This window comes from Rhea pennata, chromosome 2 (assembly GCF_028389875.1).
Source record: "Rhea pennata isolate bPtePen1 chromosome 2, bPtePen1.pri, whole genome shotgun sequence".
Classification (NCBI taxonomy): Eukaryota; Metazoa; Chordata; class Aves; order Rheiformes; family Rheidae; genus Rhea; species Rhea pennata.
The window spans coordinates 93,470,516-93,480,074 of record NC_084664.1 but is presented as its reverse complement, the minus strand read 5'-3'; positions in this window follow the sequence as shown (position 1 = coordinate 93,480,074).

Here is a 9,559-nt window from a genome sequence, read left to right as displayed (position 1 = left end):
GACTAGTTCCTTTTAACTACTGGTTGCAAGATGTGGGCGAGACTTTTTTGCAACTCCCACTGACTTTTCAGAGATATAGTGGATTACCTTTTTTTCTTTCTTTTTTTTAATGATTGAAACTTTCTCTGCAGGACAATATGATATTGAACAAAACTCACATGGAAAGTCTCTCTTCAAGGAATAAGGACATTGTAAAATAAGTTTTTAAAAATACTTATTGATGTTTTAATATATATTGGAAGTTATATTCTGAAATAAATTATTTCTTTATTGCATAGTTTAGCAATGGTGGCTTCTCTGTATCTTTTATTTATCTGTTGAATTTTTAGGGCTTTTTGTTTAATTCTGAAGCTTTCTGTATGAGCAATGTCATTGTTTTCAGCCCATAAATAGAAAGTTCACTTGCAATCAGCTGTGTGCATGGGATATTGGGGTTTGCTTTAATCAGAAGTAAGCACATACGCTCTTAGAGATGTCTAAAATACATCTGCCATGTCTATGTTAGGAAAGCTTCCTTTGGCTTAAAACACTTCCCCCCCCCCCCTTTTTTTTTAACCCTGTTGCCAAATATTTCAAAGCAGTAATGTTAACTTCATTTTACATTTGATTTTTCCGTCAGTAATTTCCTCTTAACATGTAGTTTTGTAACTATAAAGATCGAGAGGGAAGATGTCAGTGTAGGCATAGTGTTCCTTGGAATTCTGACCATTCCAAGAAAGCAGATCCCACTTTTCTTGGGAGGCTGCTCAGCTGGTATCAAAACAAAGTACTGGAAATGAGTAACAAAGTATTGCAGCAGATATCAGACTTGGGGCAATGTTAATTCCTGTAGTTAGGCACGTTAATGTTGTGTAATATTTCGAATACCCTAACTCACTTTGCTGATCCAATATGCACCCTATCAAACTCTTCTTAAAAGCCCATTACATGCCCCGTTGTAGTCTGAATTCTATCAGCTTGATTCAGGTCCTGACTAATACTAATCATGCTTGGTGTCTTCCAGTAGCCTGATCGAAAATGTGATGAGGTAAGTTTTATTTACTTACTTATTTTTTAAGGGTAAGTGGCACATTCTGCAAGAACTTTAAACAGCGATATATGGTACACAAATATAATGGCATGCTTATAGCATACAATTGAATTTGATCAAGTTGTATACAGAGCTTTGGAGGTTGCTTCAGAAGCAATTGGGTGAGTAATAGTTATCTTGGCAGGAGGTGAGGAGGGAGGCAGGATAGGTTTCTAGTAGTTAAAGGTAAAGTTTGACGACTTTAAAATAAGGCTTATACTACCAGATATTTTTAGGAAAACTCTTGCAGAGCTCACAGTATTTTTAATTGTTTCCCTAAAAAGGGATACCTCTTAAAAAAAAAATCAAGCTTTTATTTTTTTAGAAAGTTCTGAGTGTGGGGTTTTTTTTATATACTTCTAACCATGTTCCAGTCTATACATTGCAACATACTACTATGTTGCTGTTCTTTTTTTCTTTCTTTTTTTTTTCTTTTTTTGTGTGTGTGTGTGTTTTCCTTTTGAATTGGAGATACCTGTGATCACAGCTCTCAAAAAATACGCTAGGATGCTGCTCTTTTGCCATTTGGAAAAAATGCATCCAAGACTTCAGAAAGGATTAACAGTATTTAGTCCACCAAGCTGTTAAGTAGTTAACTTGTCTTGTTTGAAATAGGGTCTTTGTTTGTCCTAAGGTGTCAGACCACACCTGACAAATAGGTTACAAATTTGATGATTCATAAAATGAAGTTAAATGAGGGGTTGGGAATCTCTAAGGAAGCTAATCCTGTTTGATAAAGAAAATTGTGGTAGTCATCATTTAACAAAGCAAAATTGTTTGCCATGAAAAGTGTATGTTTAATAGCAGCCTCACCTCCATTTTCATAGATGCCAATATATGAAAGATATTTTCCTTTTATGCTGTTACTTAATAGTAATGAAATATATGTTTCTGTACTTATGCACTCCTAGCTTATTTTTCTTTGCAGTTCCTAACTCCAAATAGTCAAAATGTCATTAAACAAATCCATTTTGGAATCTTTTATTTGCCATTTGTGATTTTAGCATTGTTTTCAAGCTTCCCCCCCCACACACACACACACAGGTTACACGGAGATTTGGAGGAGGGAAAGGTGGTTTTTCTTTCAGTTTGTTCGTAATGCGAGATTTAATAAAACAATATTTAATGCATTAAAATGTGACCAAAGGCTCCCTCTTGCAAGCCCTTACTTGTTCACTGAAGCCCAAGGTATGTTTACATGAAAGTTTCATTATCAGTCTTCTGAATACACTTGTTTAAATTTTCATACAAATTGGCTTTCAAGTAGCAATTTAAATATTTCTGTATACTCTTAGTACATCAACGTCTGCATCAAAACCACAAGATCATGAGATACTGAAATACCTTTGAATAAAACAAGCCATAAGATCATGTATAAACAGATACAAATGTGGGGGGGAGGATTGTAAGGTGCTAAAAATCTGCCAATTTACTGTGTAAGTATCTGAGATCCAAATAGGTAAGGCTGTAGCAACAGTGAAAGAAACTGTAAGCAAAGCCAGTTATTTCAATCCGTAAGTAAAGGCTAAGGCACGCAGCCCCTCTCTGCTCTTAGACAGCACCCAGCAACAGAGGCGGTTACCCAACAGCCGCATTTGCGGTGTGTATATAGCTGCCTGTTCTTCGGCTGGTGGTCGTGGTATGTTAATCCAGAAAATGGATGTTTACTTTGTGTGCTTTTCTGTTGTTCTGGAATGAAAGATATTTATTGCTGATGCACAGAGTTTTGTACAAGCTGCATTAGGATAGTTATGGGAATCAGAACTTTAGGTCGGTTGTGGGGAGGGGAGAGGGAGCTGTTTATTTGTTTCTAGATCTTTTATCTCTGTCACTCTAACATCCCGTGGTTTAGCCCTGACTACAAACTGCTAAAGGGTGATTATTTCTTGCTAATCATCATTACTGAAGTTGCAGGTGGAATAGGCAGTGGGGTGGGGTGAGTTTAAATCAGAATGAGCTGTAGTGATGCTGATGTGATCGAATAACTGCAGAGAGATTAGATGTACAGCCAAAAAAAAGGGGAGGGGGGCAAAAAACTTGCTTCTTGAAGCACCACAAATGAGAGGGGAAATTACTTGAAATACATACACATACTGAAATGGAAAAGCTCGGAAAATGGTAATGTTAAGGAAGGCCTACGAGTGATAGCAGGTAGCAAGTTAGTTGCTAAGTTACAAGGTAATTTTGGACAGCAGCTATGCAGGGAAGGATGGTTTAACGGGCCTGTGCCAAAGTTCCTGTGTTCAGAGATTATATGGAAATGTTATATCAATGTCAAGTCATTACAGGCGGAGCCCAGAGCAAAGGGTTTGTGCTTCTGGGAAAGGTATCTGCACTTTGGGAGGAAGGAGTCGCTTTGCTCTTGCACCTAGAGCTGGAGGAGGTGGCAGGGAGAAAAACTGGCCTTTGTGGCTGTCCCTGTCCTGTCCGCAGTCAGACAAGTCCTCCAGATCCCAGCTTCTACTGCAATAATTATTCTGGGAAAGCCAGCTTGTAAGGGCAGGGGTAGCTCCTGCGTATTTTTTCGTAGCGTTTCCTCTCAGGATTGCAAGTCCTTAAAACTTCTGCCCTCTCCAACCAGACGGCGGGCTGCCCGAGGACAGGAAGCAAGGGGCCTCGCCGTAACCTTTCCTGTGCTGCGGGTGAAATGGGGCTGCTGACCGATAAAGAGAGTCTCTAATCTTTTGCTGGGATGCTAAGGGCTGGAGGGTTTTTTTTTCCCAGAAGGGATTCCCGCCTTCCCGAAGACAAAGGCCGGTGAATTCGATGAGTCCCTTGCTGGCCAGCGTAATAGATTCACTCTCTTTAAACCTTGTCTCAGGAGACCTGTGTGTGGGTTGCTTTCTATTCTTCTGTGGTCTCTTTGCTACCGTAGAGTTTAGATCAATGAAACTGCTCATCAAATATGTAACTAGCCTTTATGACAGAGACTGATAAATATGGCTAGTACAGCTATGTGTTGTGGCTAAGTACAGCCAGGTATTCCACAGAGTTTGGTTTTTGTACTGCTGCAGAGAACTGATGTAGCCTGTTGCCAGAAGCTTGATTTCATTCCTTTTTGGTCTGTGATTAGTGTCAGTGAACCAGACTTAACAGGACATATTTTGACGTGTGTGACAATTATTGTTCTCTCAACTCTCTTCTTAATACATCTTATTTAATCTGCTATGTGTTCCTTGCAATCCTATAGCAGTAGCATGACCTCCAATAATATACAAGGCTTTTAAAATAAAATAAAGGAAATAATACTTGAAGACATAGAAGGAAAATTGGATGAAAAGCTGTCTAGTTTTACCAAGGATAGATTGTGCCAGGCTTATTTGGCACATTTCTTTGGTAATAACAGACTTTCTAGGCAAAAGAAATGCAGTAGATCTGATGTTTTGACTTTTGATCCCACATGACCTAACAAAGATGTAAAGATACTTCCATAATAGAAGCAATCTTATGATCAGAAGACAAAAGACAGTTCTGTTCACTGGTGTTCAGGAAAGATCAATTCAAACTGGAAGTGTTGTGCAGAAAGGATACTATGATGTTCAGAAACTGATTTATTTAGCTTAGTGAATGAAAACTGAGGTTAAGCTGACTCTGAGAGTGCTCTCAAGAGCACTACAGTAGAAAGAAGCGTAAGAAAAAAGAAAGGAATTAAGAGGAAGGACACAGCCAGATTTCCCATATGATACTTAGGAGGGAAATTAGAGAGATGTTCCTCACCACTTGAGAAATAAGATTCTGGAGTAGTGTACTGGCAGAAGCAACTAGAAGAAATCTATTTGACTGGAAGACTAGCCTGGGCAGATGTGGTCAGTTTGTGTTGCGTGGTGCCTAGCTTAGATAGCAAAGGCAGGACTCTCTAGGAAACCATGTCCGTTATAGGCATATTTTAAAAATGGGGGGAAATATCTAGCATAGTAGAAGACACTGGAAATTTTTGCCAGAGTTTTTAGTACAATATTATGACCATTGGTTCAAGTGTCAGGGCTATGGGTTTTTTTGTTTTTTGGGTTTTTTTTTTTTTTTTTTTTTTTTGTTTGTTTTTTTTTTTTCCAGTTTATCAAAAGTCATGTCATGGCCTAGTGTTTGATGAGTTCAAAAAAGTGACTTTAAAAAGTTTATTTTCAGTCTTCTAATCTTCCTACAACACATCTGAGATAATTTACTGTAAAGTCAAGACAGCAGTAATGGGGTACTCCCCTCAGTATACAGGAATTTGAGAAGAGAAACATCTAGATTCTGAAGTGCACTAAGCCTTAATTTCATTCTGAAATTACACTTAAAAAAATCTTTAAAGATTTTTAATATATGTGAACATCTAATTATAGCTAAAGATAATTTGTGCTACAATTATCTTCCCTTCCTGCTAGGTCTCAGGCAGACGAATGATCCCAGAAAAATTCTGTACCCCGGGTCCTCTGTACCTCGCTACACCCAGACTAATTTTCTGCCTCGCTCCTGGAAATCCAAGGCTAAAAAAGGGTAAGTGTGTGTGTGTGTGTGTGACTGTATATGCGTATGCACTGATGCAGCAACAGCAAGAAAGGCTCAGTCTGTCGTGTTTTGTATTCACTGTGCCCAGATCTAGTGCTTCTGCACGCAGTTATGTCTGTACACACGGCCCTAGCACAAACAAAGGAGTTTTTCACATTGTCAGGAAAGCTCTCCCTTTGAGTGCCAAAATCCTGGACCCACAAGCAACTCAGACGCTTTACGGTCTTCTCCACCTCTCTCTCTGATCCACCCCTTCTGTTCCCCTGGCAGCCCAGAACAGCAAGATCCACCTCGTTTCACCACGCCGTTAGCCCCGTGCCCCCTTCCCTCCTACGGACCTCCCGCAGGTCCGGGTGCCCCGCGCCGGCCCGGACTGCTGAGCACCTCTCGGGAGGTCTGCAGTCAGGTTTCGGCTGCTGGTCTCAGCCCAGCTGTCGGTAATAGGAAGTTGCAGCCATTTTAAGGGGAAACTGATAAAATGGAAGTCTTTCCTGGAATTTTCATGAGGCAAGTAACCCTCTTTCCATTCAGCAGCCCCCCGGTGCTGGTCAGCATCCAGTTCTCCAATCTGGCAACGCTGCGTTACAAACCTCTCCTTTTTCCCACTGGCTTCTGCAGTCCCACGCTGCTGGCAATGCCTTGTTTCCTTCGCTGAAGTGACACCTCTCTTGTGTTCCTGAAGTGCTGTATCCTGCTCTCCTTAGCCAGGGGGATGGTAGCTTTTTAAGGTGTGATAGGGAGAAGTAAAGCAATTTGGTAGGCGTATGCTTAAGTGTGCCTGTCCTCATTATTTACTTCTCTGTTTAGGCTTCCTGAGGAGAAACAGATAAGGCCCTTTAAAGAAGGTTCCTTACTGGCAGCCTGGTAAAGAGGCAGTGGGACTGTGTATTTGAAGAAACTGGAATAAACAACAAAAACAAAACATAAGGTCACGATTCAAGCAAATATGCCAGAGGGAGCGCCCTGAGCAGATGATGTTTATTGCTCAATCCAGTCTAAAGTCCAAGCAGTATGTAGATGCAGTCCAGTGGAGCTCTGCTAAAGCTACGAATGGAGAGGGATGTAAAGTGGAAGCAGCACATTTTCCTTTGGAAAGGGCAACAATGATCATGCAGTGGACTGGAAATGTTTAGCCCCATGAAGCTCTCAGAGTTAGCAGCAGCAACAGAAGCTTTAACACATTTCTTTATTAAAAAAAAAAATCATACATTAGCTTTTCAGTATGAGATAGCAGGTTAGTCATCAGTTCTTATGTAAACTCTGTTGCCACTGAAAATGACTGTGGGAAAACTTCCTAATTAACCTTTGTTTTGTTTTTGTTTTCTTTTCAAGAAGAGAAAAGAAGTTGAACTTCTGAATCTAGTTTCCTGTGGAAACAAAACTTACGCAATCACAATGTTTGTCCTGCACCTAATAATTTTTGTAAGCCTCTGGCGAATCAGATTTTGACCAAAGTTGAGAGATAAACATGATGGGGAGATGATTATTTTTTAAAAAAATATTTCATAAAACTTGGCAGCAGTATAAGAGGCAGAGAGTGAAATTACTGCCTTGACTGAAGAAAAGGCAGGAGGATCTTAGCCATTACACAGTGCTTGACAGCCAGCTGGCCCATCAGCACGGGTACTGGCAGCCAGGGAGTATTTTTATAGTTCCAGACAAGTCACAGAGTATGTTGTCTCTTGGCAGTGGCAGTGTCATAGGAGGCACGAGGAGGGCTGGGATTATTGGGAGGAAGGAGAAGGAGATGTGGGACAAAGGACACAAATCCATAGGAAATTAGGCTTCGTTAGTTCTGCCGCTCAGGAACCAGCGTGTTTGTCTAACAATAGCTTTGTGCCTGAGCACGTACGTCAGAACCAGATTAGATTTCTATTTGCATACCTCTTTACCTTTCCCAGGAATGCCTCTGGCATAAAACACCTCGATTATTCTTTCTTCCTTAAGGCATGAGGCTCTCCTAAAGAGTAACTGTAAAAACTGCATCTTATTCCTTAATAGATTTATTACTCTGTTTATCTAAAGTCCAATGAACTGGGTTTAATAACAACATTCAATGTTTGCTGCTTTTTTTCTAATCCTCTTGGCTCTGCAGAAACAACATAACAGAGAGAAAGCAAATGAGCGGGCCGCAATTCCACGCTGTGCGTGTGCACTGAGAGCAAAACCTGAAGACAACCTTGTTGGGCCATGTAAACAGGGCATAACTCATCCTACAGATCCCTCGTAGCCGGTGATGCGAGAGGGAAGGAATCCAAGGGGGTTCTGAAGCAGAGGATGAGCCTGTAGCACTGACAGGAAAAACAGGACTTTTTTGTTTTCTTATGAACTGAACTTTCTATAGGTACTTGTTGAAATAATAAGCATGGAAAAACCACAAGAAAACTTTTACAGCTACTGTTCAAAGGACTGCTGTACTATCCAAAAGAGTTTTTAATCTGCAGGGAGAGAGAATAGGAGCTGTGTTCTTCTGATCTTATGTAGTCTGGGGTCTGTATTATGCTCATTACAACGATATCAGTACTTCTAAATTAAAGTAGCAATGCCCAGATTCTTTGGGGACCTGTGTCACAGAAATGCATGTGCTAGTAATTAAAACTGAATTTTCAAACATTGCTTTAGCTTCAGACAAGAACATTTTTATTCAGTGGTGTAATAAAGAAAGGAAGCTAGAACCAAACTGGAGGGCAGCGTTAATACATGACACAGCCACTGACACAACGTGAGACCTTACGTGCTATTGTTGCTAGCCACACTGGAGAAAAGTGTTTTCAAACACTAGATAGCATTTCAGAAGCTCGGCTTTTATGAAAGTCCAAGCAAGCCCCAGCTGAATGCTCCCACTGCTAACCACTTTGAAAATTCACTCTAAAGGATTACTAGTCACCTAGAAAGAAAATGAGATACAATTACAGTGAAACAGATATCACTTTATTAAATCCCACTATTAGGCCACTCAGTACCCAGCCTTTTTCAGGGGCACATATTTGATGCTCAGAGAAAAAGGCACAAAGAAAACTCCAACTGGAGCCAAATAAGCAGCACTGCACTTTGTGGGGGTAGCAGGGAGTCCTTCCTGATCCCCTCAGGGACAACGGGTTGGTGAAAAGACACACAGAGCAATTCCCCCTAATCACAGTCTTAGCAAAGGCAACTAATGGTCAAACAGTTTCCCAATGTTTTGGCAAATCCAGTCTTAGCATTACTTGCCTTGAATGCCTACTACAGCAATAAATTATGTAAGCTGACAAAATGCTGCATAATAAGGCACTACCTTTTGTGTCCCAGTGGTACTATAACTTGGTTATATCCAACCTCTTCTTTAGTAGTTGACCTAATTTCTTCTGTTGTTGTAATTCTAGAAGGAAGTTTTTACAGGTTCTTTGCACAAAATATGGATTAGTACTCCAAGGTATCTTGGATAAAAAAAATAAAAGAGGGGGGTAAAAATATTCCTTTGTGCCTGCTTGCTTCCGTCTGATGATTGTTTTAATTCAGCTGAGTGTGTTTGGTGGGGACACTGAAAAGCCTAATTTTAAGACTGCCTTTCTGATCTTGTTCACCTTGCGTTTACGTGCTTTGAGGCTAATATAAAGCTTGTGTTGCACATGTACGGTGGCTAACGAATTAGTTCCAGTCATCAGCTTACCTGCTCAGAAGAAATCTTATACTGGGTCAAATTTAACACATTGGTACATTTACAGCCCAGATCTACTTTCAGACAAACACCTCAAATGTGCCATTAAAAAGCTAAAATACACCTGCTGACAAGCCCTGCATCCTGATAATGCGGCTGCGCAAGTCCGAGGCCGAGTTGAAAGGATTCTGCAAAGAGCAGCGTTTCACCTAGCACAGCGGAGAAGGGGGTGGGATCTGTCTCATAACTTTTGCAGTAACTTGCTACGGTCTGTCAACATTTGCTCAGTCACATCCAGTCAAACTGGTTTACATTGTTTCCTGCCTCATCATTTGTAACCTTTTCTTTTCCTTCTTCTTCTT